Below are 15,227 nucleotides of genomic sequence, written 5' to 3' on the forward strand. Positions count from 1 at the left end.
TTTATATTGTGTCTACATGGGCCAGGCTTAATGTACCATGTGGCAAGGGTTCTTCTGGAGTTATTTGATAGTTCTCTGACCTTCAAACAACTCAGACCACCTGGGTTCACATAACATGACCACTTACAGGAAACCAAGCACCATGCAAGAATTACACCCAAAGCTGCCTCTTACAACACAACAACCACTTTGGGTAGTTTAAGCCACAAACCATGTCAGCATCAGGGGCATTGCCTGCACAGACCAGATACAACAGCTGAAAAACTCATTATGCTTTTAATTATAAAAACAAACTGTTTTGTTTCTGTTAATGCTTATTATATTTCAGGTCTGAACTCTAGTTAATGTAACCAGCAGCTGCTTTGCTGATGAAAGCACTTTAGAAAACAATCATTGCTGCTATATTTGCATAATTTACTCCTTACCTGGTCACACAAGTTTTTAATATGTGTATCTCATGTATTAAAGATAATTAACTTTCCTTAAATAGTGGATTATAGAAAATTTTTGCATTCAGATTGCAATGCGCTTCATGTGCTATTTAATAAGAAGTCTTAAATATAGAATGAATTTATTAAAGCCATCTCTGTGTCTCCTGCTATCAAAGGTCAGTGACTGGAGAGAAGGTCTTGTCATCTGTAGCATCTCATTTTGGGATTACTTTTGTGATGACGGCTCATGCTGCACTGCTTCCACTGTTATTGCCCAGATTGTTTACACTTGCTCATTTCTAATTTGATTTATTTTAGAATATTGCACTTTGGTATTTTTATCCTTATTTCCATAATCAGAACCCTCAGTCCACCAAGCATAAATTCCTTACAATTGTGCTTTTAGGGTTCAATCCTGTGCATGTTTAGACAGAAGATGCTGGGAACTGTATGACTTTTCTGTCCAAACAGGCATATTTGAATATTTTTATTGCCTAAAATTTTCCACAAACCACCATAAATAAGCTCTCCCTGAATCTAGAATACTCTAAGTCAGTATTTTACATAACATGTAGACTGTAGAAATTTAAGAGGGAAAAATGGTGAAAATGGGGTTCAGGGACAATTTTCGCAGACTTTTGAATTAAAATATGATTCGGTTCTGTGAATGAGTTGCAAGATCCTTAAAAGTAACACCAGATTTGTTAATGGTGTTTACTTAAAACTAACTAGCCTAATTTACAAGGTAATGTTCATAGGACAAGATTACAAGTCTTTTTGGCTTCAGTGATACTTAAGTACACGTAACTTATCCTAAACTGAGCCTACCACTTCTTATCCTGCTCCAGGGCAGCCATGTATATGGATAAAATGGCAAATATAAAATGTACCTAATTATGTATGCATTAGCTTAAGCATTAAAGAAGCATGTTACATTTATAAAACCACTTACTACTGTATTTTAATATCCCATTCCATGTGGATACTATTTTAGGACTCTATGGTGTCTCAAAAGATTTGCTAAAAACTCATTTATATGTTTTGTTTTTTAAGTCAAAAGAACTGAGGAAAAATAAACAAATTACACACACTGGAGAGCCAGTGTGGTGTGGTGGTTAAGAGCGTGGGACTGGGACTCAGACGATCTGGGTTCAAGTCCCTGCTCGGCCATAGAACCAGCTGGGTGACTTTGGGCCAGTCACAGACTCTCAGCCCAACCTGCCTCACAGGGTTGTTGTTGTGGGGAGAAGATGGAGGAGGAGATGTGAGCTGCCTTGAGCCCTTTGGGGAAAAAGGCAGGATATAAATTGAAAAATGAAATGAATGAAATGAAATTATGAGGTAAACACAAGCTGGCTGTTAACCTATTGGTCTGCCAACCTTGAGTTTGATTGTTGTTAAAAGCAAAAGATGCCAGAGCTCTAGTTTCTTGAAACAAACATTCACTTATTCTAAGAATCTACTTGAATATCTACAGAATTCAGTAGTGACATTAGACACAGTATGTTAGGAAAAATGCTAATAGTTTAGGGGAGTTTCAGTTGGGAGAAACATTCTGAAGGTGGAAAAGCCCTGAGGAAATGCTTAAGGTAAAATAAGTCTAAATTTCTAAAACATTATGCATGATGTGGACAAAGATAGGTTGTAAACTCCTCAGGTGGCTTCAGTATAGAAATGAGACAAATAAGTACATAAGTAACAGGGAAAGTTTCTCTCCCCTTCTCATCATACTAAATGCATGAAACAGACTGCATGAAGCTGAATGGTGGAAGATTCAGAACAGATAAAATGAAGTTTTTTTTCACATAACACATTATTAAACTACTAGACTATGGAATTTTCTACTACAGGATATAGCAATAGCCACCAATTTAAATGGCTTGAAAGGTGATCAGACAAATACATGGAAGATGCAAGTATACCTATAGTGTCACACGCAGTATAGCTCTATACACCAGTTGCTGGGAAATATGAGTGGCACTTGTGCTATTGCACTCATGTCCTATTTGGAGGTTTTGCACAAGCAGCTGTTTGGCCAGAATGCTTGGCTAGACAGGTCTCATCCAGCACAGGTTTCCTTATATCATTAAGTCATGTCATTGTCCTATTTGTCTTAACATGTGGTAGTACAATCAGGCTAGTCTTGGTTGGTACATGGTTGATATAATTAAAGGAGATGGCAAGGCAGGGCTAGGTACATATGGAAAAAAATGGAGAAAGCTGCACTTTGTATATGAAAACCCTTCTGAAAATAGTATAGGAGTGCAAACATACCATCCCTTGACTGACAATACTTCTGAGCTTAAGTTTGGGGTGCATTGAAACTCCTCATCAGGCAAAGGAAAAGGGGGTTTTAAACAAGGCTTTCTTAAAATGACCATCCCCATGTTTGCCAATCATCATCAAAGTCTGCTCTACCACACAGCAGCTTGCTAACGATGGCCTAAGATTAGAATATGACCTGTAAGCCACTCAACAACATTCCATTCCCGTCCCTCAAAGCCTTTGAGAAACAAAACCAAGACGTCTCTGCTTCTGCAGCATGTGTTACAAACTCAGCCTTATTCTGAAACAGTTCAGTTCTGTTGGCTTTGGAGGGAAACTCACTTTTCCTTTCTTGATTAAGCAATAAGAAATAGTACTAATAAATATGTAAAATGAATGAACAGAAGCAGCCTAATTCCTCTTGTGCTTTATCTGAATCTGATAACATCCCTAGTCCTTGCTAGTTTTAAATTGGTATAATATATAATTGAGTTACACAGGAATGCACAAATTACTTTTTATTGTCCCACGTTTGTCCTTTTTTTTCTTTCCATTTAACATACACTTAAATAGGAATATGTGAGTGCTGGGTATTCTGTAGTTTGTTAATTGTGGTCACTGCTGGAAACATCAAGCTGACTGTAATTTCTGGAATTTCAAATTTTTGAAAACAACCCAGCACAATTTAATCTTATGATCTAAAATATACCCCAAACACATGGAATTTGGTGACTGGCATGGAATCAGTTACATTATGAAACTATTGTGAGCCAGTAACTCTCTCTTTTTCTCTTCCCAAAATATCACAACCAGAGGCTTCTAATTATAATCTTTATTATGGGAAGGCTGGCCAGCCAGTACTGGCTTTGTGATACAAAGAGAATAATATAAAGAGGTCAAGTTAAGACCCTCTGTTTGAGAAATGAGTGCTTGCACATACAAAGAGTTGAATCCAACCAAATTCCCTTCCTCCCTTTCCCTCCAAAGAAAGTTAGCCCCACTCTCAGGAGTTTACGCCCCTTGTAAGCCAGACAATGGGAATGCCAGTTCTGCTTGTCTGACTTAAACTCAAACCACTGGGCTGATAAAATCATACTCCTGCCATTTGACCTTTCCAGTTCTACAATGCCCCCCCCCCCAAGAGTTGGTCTGGTTCTCTACAGCTGCTTGGCTTATCTGGGAGTTTACCGGACATGTTATTTCAGCTAGAGTTTTGACTCTGCTGTTTCTTCCATTTCACATTCAGAGTCTGAAATCTCTATCTTGAAATGCTGAATTTTGGAAGAAGTGGACTCAATTTCTGCAGAAACACCCCAAGAATGTCAGCTTCATTTTCTTTTTAAATATTTATTTCACGTTGTTTTCAGTTAACTTAATAGAAATTTACCAAAAGGTAAAGGTTATTACTATTTCAGTTTAGTTCAACATCAACTTTGGGACAAACTATGCATTATATTCAGACATGTGTAGAACAGCCTTCAAGTTTCTTTTAATTGCACACATGGAAAGCTGCAAATTTGAGTTTTTTCTACTGGCTAAAACAAGCTGTTCCACATGTGTGTCCCCTACCCATAAAATAATAACATAGTATTTAGTTTGCTTCTAGCTGGAAGTGATCTGAACTTTAAAAATAGCAGATTCACAAGAGTAGCTTACTATTTTTTACTTGAAAAAATAGCAGTATTGTTGACAGAATCATAGTTACTGGAATAAATGTGTTCTTCTTGGACATTTGAAAGAACAAAAATGGTACAATTAAGTTTTAGACTGGAATCAAGTAAGTGAAATATCTTGTTAAGTTTTATAAAGAGTTAGTTGTATGGTGTCTACACATCTTAAAACAAGGTTGCTATCCAAGCAGAAAAAAAGAAATCTGGCCAGGACTGTGCTTTGGGTCTTTAAAAGTGCAGCAGTTCAATTTACAGTAATAAGTGGGTGAGACATTTACTGGTATGGACAAAAACATTATCAGCTGCTAATTTCTGCATTTATTTATTAATTTCACTTTTATACTGCCCAATAGCTGAGGCTTTCTTGACAGTTAACAAAAGTTAAAACATAAACAAGAAAGAGAAAAAAAATAAAATGATAAAACCACAGCAACTGCAACTAAATCAGCACAAAGGTATAGCAGAGGTACAGGATAAAACACAATATTTTATCTAACAACTTAAGTTTTCTAGTATTTAGTGCTAAAATACTGGAAAAATACAAAGGTTTTCACCTTGTGTCTAAAAGAATACAGAGTAGGTGCCAGGTGCACCTCTTTGCAGAGATCATTCCATAGCATAGGCAGGGTGCCACAACCAGAGTCCTTTCTTTTGGTAGCTACACTCCTTACTTCCTTTGGAAGGGGCTCCTGGAGAAGGACCCCTGAAGATGACCTTAGGGTCTGGGAAGGTACATATGGGATGAGATGTTCCTTCATGCTAGCCAAGCTACTGTCCAAACCAGAACTATAGAAGCAGAAGAATGTCCCAGTATATGTCCAAGATCATACCTTACTATCTCCCTGGAATCCCTTTCTGAAGTAGTTTAAACCAGAATGTGTGAGCTGAAAACTTCATACCTATTACTACATTCAGAAGAGACAGTTTATTACATTGCTGTTGTTCAGTTGCAAAGTCATGCCTGACTCTGCGACCCCATGGACAACATTACATTGGAATCCCTTAAAACAAAGTAATGTTGTGGTGATTCCTGCATAAGAAAACAGAGAATAATGATGTGGTTTGCATGGCCTCCAAATCCCCCATGTCTAATCAGGCATGCCATGTAGGGTTTCTGCAGGGAGCTTATTTTTCATGAACAAGTATTGTGAGAACCCATGCCTTATTTTAGTGTTGTTGATAGCCCTGGTGGCTTGTTGCATCATTCAATTCCATCACAGACATATTGGTAAAAACAAATGGAAAAATGGAGGGAACAAAAATATGGAGAGTGTCAACAATCATGATATTGCAGGCTAGAAGAAGAAATGAGGCTGCTAAGAGGAAGTGTGACCAGAATAAAGGGAAACAGCCCAAGTACAGAATCCTGAGAAACCAACAATGAAAGAAAAAGATCTATTTACATAAATGTTAAAAGCATAATTTGTGGAAAAGTATTCTTTTTTCTTTAGATCAGCCTGCTGCAAACTGTTGCCTTCAAGATGTGTTTAATTACAACTCCAGTCACTCCCAGACAGCAAGGAGATGCCAATTCAAATCAATGTGTAACAGTTTATGAAAACCAACTAAACAAGAACTGCATGCATATCAATTACTGCAACCTACACCATTTGGGTGGGAGTAAACCTCAATGAAAACTCACTGACGGTTAAGTCTGTGTAGAATTGTGCTGTAACAGGTCTTTTATAGCATCATTGTTTGTTTTCTTCCTGCTGCTTCTTTTCTGGGTTTGTTGACCAGTCAATAGGAACCAAACCCTTTCCTACTCCACCCTTCTTCCTGCCTACTTAATTGTGGCCCATCATCTCTGAGTCTTTCATTGAGTAAATATTCTACAGGTTTTTAAAATCCTGTCAGACTACCCCATGAGGTATTGACTAGTTACTACATCCTTCTAGTTCTCTTCAATTGCAGTGCAAGAGTGCTTAGTTCAAATGGAAATCCTGTTAACACAAGGGCCTCTCACAAGCTGTTTGACCAATGCTGTCAGGGGTGGATACAGTTTTGCTCAGTGCTCATAAACTTTAATAATTGGAGTGTCTATAAACTTGAATTACTGGAGTGTGTCTATAGCTCAGGAAATTATGATGTAATTGAGTTTCCTAACCATCAGTTTATTAACTATGGTATTCTTCGTGGCCATCTAACTGGGTTGGGGACTTGAAGGTACTATTTTACAGTGACTTTTCAGAAGGTGATGCTGGGGAAGCTTCTGTTTGACACTATGATTATTGTCCTTTTGTGATCCCCGTGCTCTTTAACATACGAGGGTATGCATGACATCACAGCATTAGATTGTCTGAAGTTCTGATATTCAATGCTACCTGAGCTGATCAGGCCCAATTCCACTTTCCTATTTTATCTAAATCCAAGAAGTTGTAAGTTCTAAATCAGTGCCTGATGCCATTAATGGAGTGGATGAGGGCAAACAAATTGAAGTTTAATTAATCCTGGTCAGTTTAAAGACAGATGTGGGAATAAGGACTCAAACATTGTTGGATTGGCTTATACTCCCATTAAAGGCTCAGGTTCAAATACACAGTTTGGATGTTTATTTCTAGATTCATGCCTGAAACTGCATGCTCAAGTTTCAGTGCTAGGTAGGGCTAGTGCCAATTGTGTATTCCTAGAGGTGTCAGATCTGGTGGCACATGCCTTAATTCTATTAGACTACTGTAATGTAGGACTGCCTTGAAAAGTGTTCAACTTTCAAAAGTGTTCAAGTTTCAGCTGGTCCAGACTTGGCTGGGAGTCGTTAAAGAGAGCACTTCCTTGTTATCAAAGGTTAGTTTACATGTATTTGACTGATTACCTGTCTGATTCTGGACACAATTCAAAGTCCTAGTTGTGACCCAAAGAGCCCTACACACTTCGGGACAAAGCTGTTTGAAAAACTGCATTATCCCTGAAGAGTCTGCATGAGTTTTAAGATCCTTTGGAAAGACCTAATTTACATGTAAGAATAAACTATGGGTTAAAAAAAACCAAAGTCAGTCTTAGCCATGCAGCAGAGGGTGGGCACACTGTATGCTTCGGGCACTTCTGCTTTGGATTTGCAAATCAGAAGCTAAGATTTTGATGGACAAACAACACAGGATCTGAACCCATAGCTTGTTGGGTTAAAATCCTGAGTTGTTCACCTCTCAATATCCAACAGTGAAAGTGAATGCAAAATGGAACCAGTGTGCTTGGTAAGGTGCAGCTTCACCAATTAATTGATTAAACTATCCATGAGTTGACATTGCACAGAAACCAGATTTCTCTGTCCTGCTGCCACTAGTAGCACACTTGAGGAATTTAACAAGACCTTTTCTGTGGCTGCTTCCAGGCCCTGCAACTCCCTGTCAATGCCCTTCTGCCAGCTTGCATTCAATTTTATTCAGACAGGTTTTGGTTGTTAAGTTGTATGGATGATAAAGACAGATAAGTATGGTGGCAGTGATAGACTTTTACTTTAAGCAGCAATAAACACTAGTTTGTAGCCTTCATAGTTAAACATTAACATGTGAAAATTGCAGGTCACTTGTTACTTCATGAATAGTAATAACTCCCTTTGATATTTTCTCTGTCCTGGCCAATCTGATAAAAGCATCCAGTCTAACTAGTAATATGGACAGCTGCAAAAAATCTGTCATGGGTTTTTTGTCTATTATGGTAGTCATTGTATTCTTATTTCTCATGGAATAGAACTGGGAACAAAGTTATCTAAGGGAAGTAGCAAATAACCCTGATCAGAAATGGCTTACTTAAAATTATACGTATGTTTGCATGGTGAAACCTTAATGTAAGTCTATTTTTTGTCAGCCTTGTGTCAAATGCCAGGGCTCAGATTTGGCATATGTGAAGTATTAAAGTGTATGTGCAGAACAAAAATTGAGAACTTTCCATACATATTTTGCACTGGGAACAAGATGTGACATCTAGATGTGACTTCCCGGCAGAATTAAAACAAGAAAGAATGTGCAGCCAATGCTAGGCCGTAACTGCAAGGGCTGAAATGTTATTCAGTGCCAAGGTGGTGCACTGAATAACAGGTGTCACACTTTTTCAATTATGCTATGAAATGCTTTCCCTTCCCTTCCACACTATTTTTACCTGGATTTTATGTTAAGTTTGAGTTTTTATCATACCTCAGGAGTATAAATATTAAGATGTACATGAGGTATGCTGATATGTTTAACTTTCGCGTCTCTTTGCATCATCATGTTGTGTCACAGATTTTCCTGTGTTGATACTGCCTTCTGGTTTGAACTCCAGTATTTATTCTATGGCTCCCTTTACACAGAAAGGCATTCTTTCTGAGGCTGCTTTGTGCTAAGTGTCCCTGTCCCATTTGGCCAACTCAGGAAGGAAGCAACCCATCCAGGAAAATACTGGAAATTGAAGGACCTTTTTTCTGTCTAAATTTGCTTAGGATGATGGCCCAAGTGGTATTAGACTCAGGACCTGGATCCACCTAAAATATAAATATATTTAACAATAATCAGATTTACATATTGATTGTACAGGGACAAGTTGTAAACACTCCAAGCATAATTCTGTACTATTTAGGCACTTCAAAGTCTAATTAATTTAAAGCGGACCTCAAAGCTCTTAAACTTGAATGTAACTTCCTATTCAATTATTATATCAAAATGCGATGTATTAAAATATTCAAGGTCTGATTCTAAGTACTTTGCTTTGGCCTTTCATTTTCAGCTGACTTTTAAACTGTCATAAGTTTAACAGGCCTTTGCAATTCCCTAAGTCCTAATACCGTCTGTCGAAGTCGAGGGGTTTTTAATTGGCTATGGTGGAGTGATGAGATACTCTTCCTTGAACCCTTGAGATATGGAGCTGAAAACAAACGATAAACACGACGTGAGCGAGAAGAAAACAGAAGCTCCAAGTCCATTTTCAGGCGCCTGGGGACTTCTTGGCGTAGTTTCACAGTCAGAAGGGCAAGGAGATAAAACTCCGAGGAAAATCCAATCACAGCCGGGCCGTATTTACTCCAAAGGCAGCCTCATTTGGTCCCAAGGATGTTAATCTCAAGCGGCGAGCGTGGGATGAATCTGTAGCGTCGGGAGGACGCGCTCCTGGCGTGGCTCCTCTCGCCTCCCAAGTGCCGCACTCAAGGCGGCTTTGGCGACCTGGTTGTTGCACAAGCTCCCTCCCCACCCCGTTCTCCTGCTTTGTGCCACACACACACAACCCTGTGGCTTTAACGCTTTCTGGTGAGTGCAGCAGCGGAGAGAAGCAGCAAGAACTCGGCAGAAGTGGTTGACCTCCTCTTGCTCGCTCCCTCGCTCCCTCCCTCAAGCACTCAGGGGATTATAGCTCAGAGCCGCCTGCTGCTGCTGCCGCCGCCGCTTCAGCGCGGGGAGGGATTTACCTGCTGCCGCGGCGAGCAGCGCCCTCCCCGCCTCCTTTGCCTTTCCCCGGAGGCAGCGCAGTGGCGTCGAGGGGACTGCGCGGGGCCACCTCAACGAAGGCACCCGCTGGGGGCTCTTCCCGCCTTGCCGCCTCTCGCGCGCGCCGCGGAGCAAACTTTTTACTTCTCCAGGCGTTCCCAGACGCGAAAGTATCGAACTACCGAGGCGGGGAGGGGAGTCTCAGTGCCGCCGCCACTATCACCGTCGGGACCTCTTGGAGTGGCAAAGAAAGCGCTTCAGGCCCGCAGGTATTCGCTTTCTTTAAATTTATTTTATGGCTAATCGAATAGCTCCCGCCGTTCCTCACGCCCACGTGTTTCTGCGGGAGGTATTTTTCTTCATGCTGGACGGGACTGGCGGAACCAGGAGATGGGGCAGGGAGGGAGAGGAGGGCGAGATGGCCCCGTTGGAAGTGGCTTGCCGTACTGGGAAGGTGGTTGCGACCCAGGGGATGCCGTTTCTCCGACCTCGATCACCACTCCGAGGCCTAGAAATGGAGTCAGGAGCTGCGCTTGCTTGCGTTTCTTGTTTCCTTGGAGGTTTCAGTGAGGGGCTGCTTCACATAAGAGGGTTGCAATGCTTTCCAAGGGAGCCAGAGGTCTGTCCCGCCACGCGTGCAAGAAGTTTCTTAGCGTGGATCCTCCTCCTCTTGGTCTTTTTCTCTTATGTGCCTATTTTTTTTTCTGAAACAGTACTTGTTGCTCAAACAAGAACGCTTGGAATCTTGCCTCGGACTAATGTTTCCGCCTTCCCGCTCTCTCCCCCCCACCCCCCGTTAATTGTCAGCGTGCCTGGGCTGCAAAGGCGTGAATACAAAGCATTGCAATTTGCAAACGTCAAAGGAAAAAGGGTGGGGTGCTTCTTGCCTAGGTTTGTAAGGACATGAGCAGATGACTCAAAGCAGCGTCTTCCTCTCTTGCCTCCCTCTCTTTTATTACCCAAACACAACCGGTCTCTCTACCGAGGTAACAAACTTAATCGGCTCCCGTTTGGGAGTGGATGATGATGTGGGAGGGGCGAACATAGAAGCTATTTCCTTAGCTGTGGAAGCTGCAACATGTTAAAGCTGACTTAAATGGCTGCTCAGAATCATTGTTCTGTTTTCTGATCGATTGGATCGACCCTCCAATAGCCCCCAGAAAAGAGTTAGGTTTACCACTGTACCCTGCACCGAATTTAAATAGCTTGCACTAATAGTAACTGGCAAGCTGACAAAATTATATAGGTCACTGGGAAATAATTCCAGCTTAATCGCCTTTATCTCTCTTTTTTTTTTTTTTGACTAAAGGGAAAAAAGAATTTCCTCTTACAATACAGATGTCTGCCCTTTTCAGATCAAGAGTGTCCTTGGGAATAATGCAAACATTCTCTTTAGTTATTATTTATTGCATTCAAAAGTATAAATTCTTAAACCTTATTACCAGATGTATTACATACACACTCTCTGTAACATGGAGCTGTCCTTTTACATAAGTTTGTGTATTTTAGACCATTAAAAATTCTAGCTATTATCTGTGATTTTGACTATATATTACCTGTATATTTCAAACTGCAGACTTTTAAAAATTATGTCAGACTTTTATAACTTCCCCTATTATATTAGTTATGGGAAGTGTTGTCTTCATTGGGCAGATGTAGAGGGGGAAAGCGTAAACGATGGGACCATTTGAGCGTGAAAGAGGTACATGGTTACCCTGTGAATAAGTTGCTCATATTGGATTGTTCATAGAACAGCTCATAGTGTGCCTAGCAAAAGTTTGGGCCCACTGTCTTCTCCTTGTCTTCTTTCTCCTCTGTCTTCCAGTATCCCATTATCCCTCATGGTAGAACTTGCCTTTTTTCACCTACCCTGCTCTGATTGCTACCATGTTTTGTTTTTTCCCATTCTTTCCTTGGGACCTCCAAAAAGTACAGTTAGAGTTCTTTTTTAAAAAATTTGGCTGCTGAAAATTGTGCTACTGCTTTATTTATTTATTTATTTATTTGGGTTAGGGCTATCTAACATGTGTGGTCTTAGTTGGTTAATTTCCTTGTATGTTTTAGCTGTCAAAAAGAGCAGTGAAGCAGAGTAGGTACCACCCATGGAAATTGATAAAAGAAAACTGGTTAGTTGTGTGTAGTCACCAGAGACCATTTGCCAAGTTGTCAATTGAAAAGCATAATTAACATGGGGAAAAAGCAGCAAAATAAAGTGCACTAAAGGTGTGGGTAATAATATCTCCCTTTTCACAACTCCCTTGTGGAGCACTTAATGCAACAGTTACTTGACACTTCTTTTAAAAAGTAAGAGTTTAAAAACTGGGAAGTAAATGGAAGGGAAATTTGCTCACCTGCAGTAACCACTCTATTATGACAAGTGAACAAATGCCCTGCCGTTAAATTGACTGAAATTTTCATTCCAATTACGTCCTATATATTACAGTTGCATTACCAGTCCAACAAACTGTACATATTTTCCCAACAATTTAAAGAACCCTCAGAAACTTTCATGGAGCACCAGTGGGACTTACATCTGGTATGGAATCCATCCACTCTATCCCATTCAGTCTCTTTCTTGGGTTATTTTTTTAGAAGACTGGTAACCATAGGAGTAAGTGCTCGGAAAAGGAATTGCAGAAGATGTGGGGAGCTAATATCACCCCCTTCTGAAGTAGGTATAGAGACTCAGGGAAGTACTGAAAAAGACAATTTGAAGTACAGTATTAGTTCAATATTTTTAATCATATAGTTTATATCTTGAAGTGGGAGATACGGGTCTCCACTTTTGTTGTACTTATTTTTGCTACTTTCTCTCTTTTTCAGTGCTTTTAGTTGGTAACTTGGCAAATGGTCTTAGCAACTCCGTGCAAATTACCTTTTCTGTGTTCTGGCCCCTTCAGTTTCCATGCATGTCCCCATTCCTTTTGACAGCTGAAACATTCAAGGAAATTGAATAAGAAGGGTAAGTATCAGACAGCTGCAAGGGTACACTTGCAAAGCACAGGCAAAATGAACAAAAGGATGCAATAAAAAGAACACATTTGTACACATTTATGAGACTGAAATAATAATTCTAAAAGGACACCCCATTAGTCATGGTTGCTCTTATTTTGCGGGAGAGCTTTAAACTCTTTGAGAAGAGGAATCTTGAGTTCACTTAAGGCAACTGGTATTTCTTTTTCCCATTCAACATGTATTTACTCTCCTTAAGTAACATTTGCAAGGGTAGGAGAAAATATGTCATGAAACACACTATTTTAGGACTGATTTGTTTTTAGTCAGTACAAAGTTCTTCTAGTTTGAAAACACATTGGAAATTACTTGAGGGAATTCTGTGAACAAGATTAATAGGATTTCTTATGGACTCATTAAAAATCCAATGAAATATAGATTAATAGTCTGTTATGCTTCTTTAAAAAAAACTGTTGGCAACATAAAGGTCAAATAATTCTTTAATATGATAGACTACTGAATTGCAAATAATAATACTAGTGCTATGAGTGTCTTCCTCTCACTTTCTGGTTTCTTGAAGTCCTACTGACTTCAGGGGAGCATAATCCAGATGAATATAGAGGGAATTGCAACTCTGCAGGATAACCTAATGATCCAACTAAGATGGCACTGCTTTTGGCTGATTACACACTAGTATAACTACTTGGGATTCTGTGTACTTTCAGCAATGACATTGAAAGCAGAATGTAAGTAGAAAAAAGGAAAAGATATATGGAAGTGCTGTAGCTCGCATGCATAAGATCCATGGTTCATTATCTCTCGAAAGGGTTGAGAAGCACTTTTTCTGAAGACCTGGAGATATGGATCCTAGTTAATGTAAACTAGGTATGGTGAACCTGATTTGCAGATATGACCTGTGGCCTCCTTGTTGCCAAGGGCAATTAGGCTTAGTGGAAAAGGCTCCTTTTCTTTGAATAAGACCTTTTTCCTTTTAGATCTTAACTGGTGTGTGTAGATTTTCAGAAGGAAGGAAGGATTAAACACTTATTCTCAGGCTGCGATCTCATAAGACACTTATCTGGAAGTAAGACTCATTGAATTCTATAGGACTTAGACATCTGAGGCAGCTGTCGGATTGCATTGTTAGTCTGTTCTTATTTGATGTTGTTCAGGGGACAGGATAGGTTGGATGGACAGTTGCTTGTCCCTCTGTTTGGATGTCAGCTATTTTGTTAGCCTGAGTTTATGTTCATGGATGGGATGGACTGAATTCCGTGGGAGGACAGAATTCCACTAAGCAAGACATTCTCCTGCAAATATTTCCAATATATCTTGAAAACTGTTCCTTTTTTCCTTTATACTGCCATACTGATGTAGTGTTATGATGGCAAAATATTGCAAATGTAATATCATACCTTGGAATTAGGCCTATATGAAGGATTTACTTGCAATCCCATCCTTATCCAGCTGGAGGATAGAATTGTACTGTTATCTGTTGAACTGTAGTGGAATAAACATATCTATAATTGAATGTAGAAAGGATTTAAGCTGAATACATTTACAGGATAAATTTAAGGATTGTTTAGTATACTTTCAAGCTATATATTTGACAATCTTCGTCCTCTTATCTGAATATTTTACACCAAATGTCTTTGGCAAGTGCTGGAGGAACATTTTTTGAGCACTGTACTCTTATTGCCCCATAGGGCAAGAAAAGCACAGGAACAGCCTTATTTCTGCCTTGTTATGAAGAATAAACTTGAGAGGGTAAGCTAAGGTTGTTCAAACTGTACTCATGTACATTTCTTATAATTACTTTAGGTCAAATGGGAATACAGCGAACATGTACTTACTGAACCTAAACGTCAACCTTTCATTATATACAGCTATCAAGTCTTGATGTTATTTGGTTACTAACAATCTTATGGATGGTTTGTATCTTAACAGTGCCCTGAGCATAATGCTGGAAATATTTTTGGTGGAATTATTTAATGAAAAAGAACTGAATTTTCCCTACAGAACTTGGTCTCCATGTGTAAGACATGACTCATAAAATGAGTTTCTGTTTCTCATAAGTTTCTGTTCTGTCCACAACACAAAGCTAAATATGCCCATCTCAATATGTTTTATTTCAATGAAAGGTGCTGGCATTAGGCTGACAGCCTCCCATGTATGGAATCAAGTTGCGAATGCTATTTGCACCCATCCACCTGTCAGGCATGCAAGTATAAATCACCAGAAATGCTAATATAAAATGTTTATTAAATGTGAATGATACAGATTTATTAGCTGTGTGTCAGCACTGCAGCTGGAATCCCAGATAAAAGTATCATAGGAATAGTCAATTATACATATATCCCAAACCAGAAAGAGCTGGACAACTGCTGAACTTAGTGAAGATGGAGACATTCAGAATTTCCAGCTAGCAATGTTAGGACTCATTCTTTTAATCAACTATGATTTTAGTACATAAACAGAGGCAAGACCTTTAAACACACCTATAATTTGATTTGGTA

General features: G+C 39.5%; 1 protein-coding gene across 1 annotated transcript in view; it reads left to right on the forward strand.

Moving 5' to 3' along the window:
* The first annotated feature begins 9,884 nt into the window (after positions 1–9,884).
* FHIP1A (FHF complex subunit HOOK interacting protein 1A) overlaps positions 9,885–15,227 on the forward strand; it is an 87,283-nt gene continuing 81,940 nt past the window's right edge. The window contains exon 1 of the mRNA XM_044430893.1: positions 9,885–10,028. The gene's annotated coding sequence lies outside the window, so the exon portion shown is untranslated. The remainder of the gene's footprint in view (positions 10,029–15,227) is intronic.

The sequence above is a fragment of the Varanus komodoensis genome, unplaced genomic scaffold, assembly GCF_004798865.1.
Source record: "Varanus komodoensis strain SLA01 unplaced genomic scaffold, ASM479886v1 scaffold21, whole genome shotgun sequence".
NCBI lineage: Eukaryota > Metazoa > Chordata > Lepidosauria > Squamata > Varanidae > Varanus > Varanus komodoensis.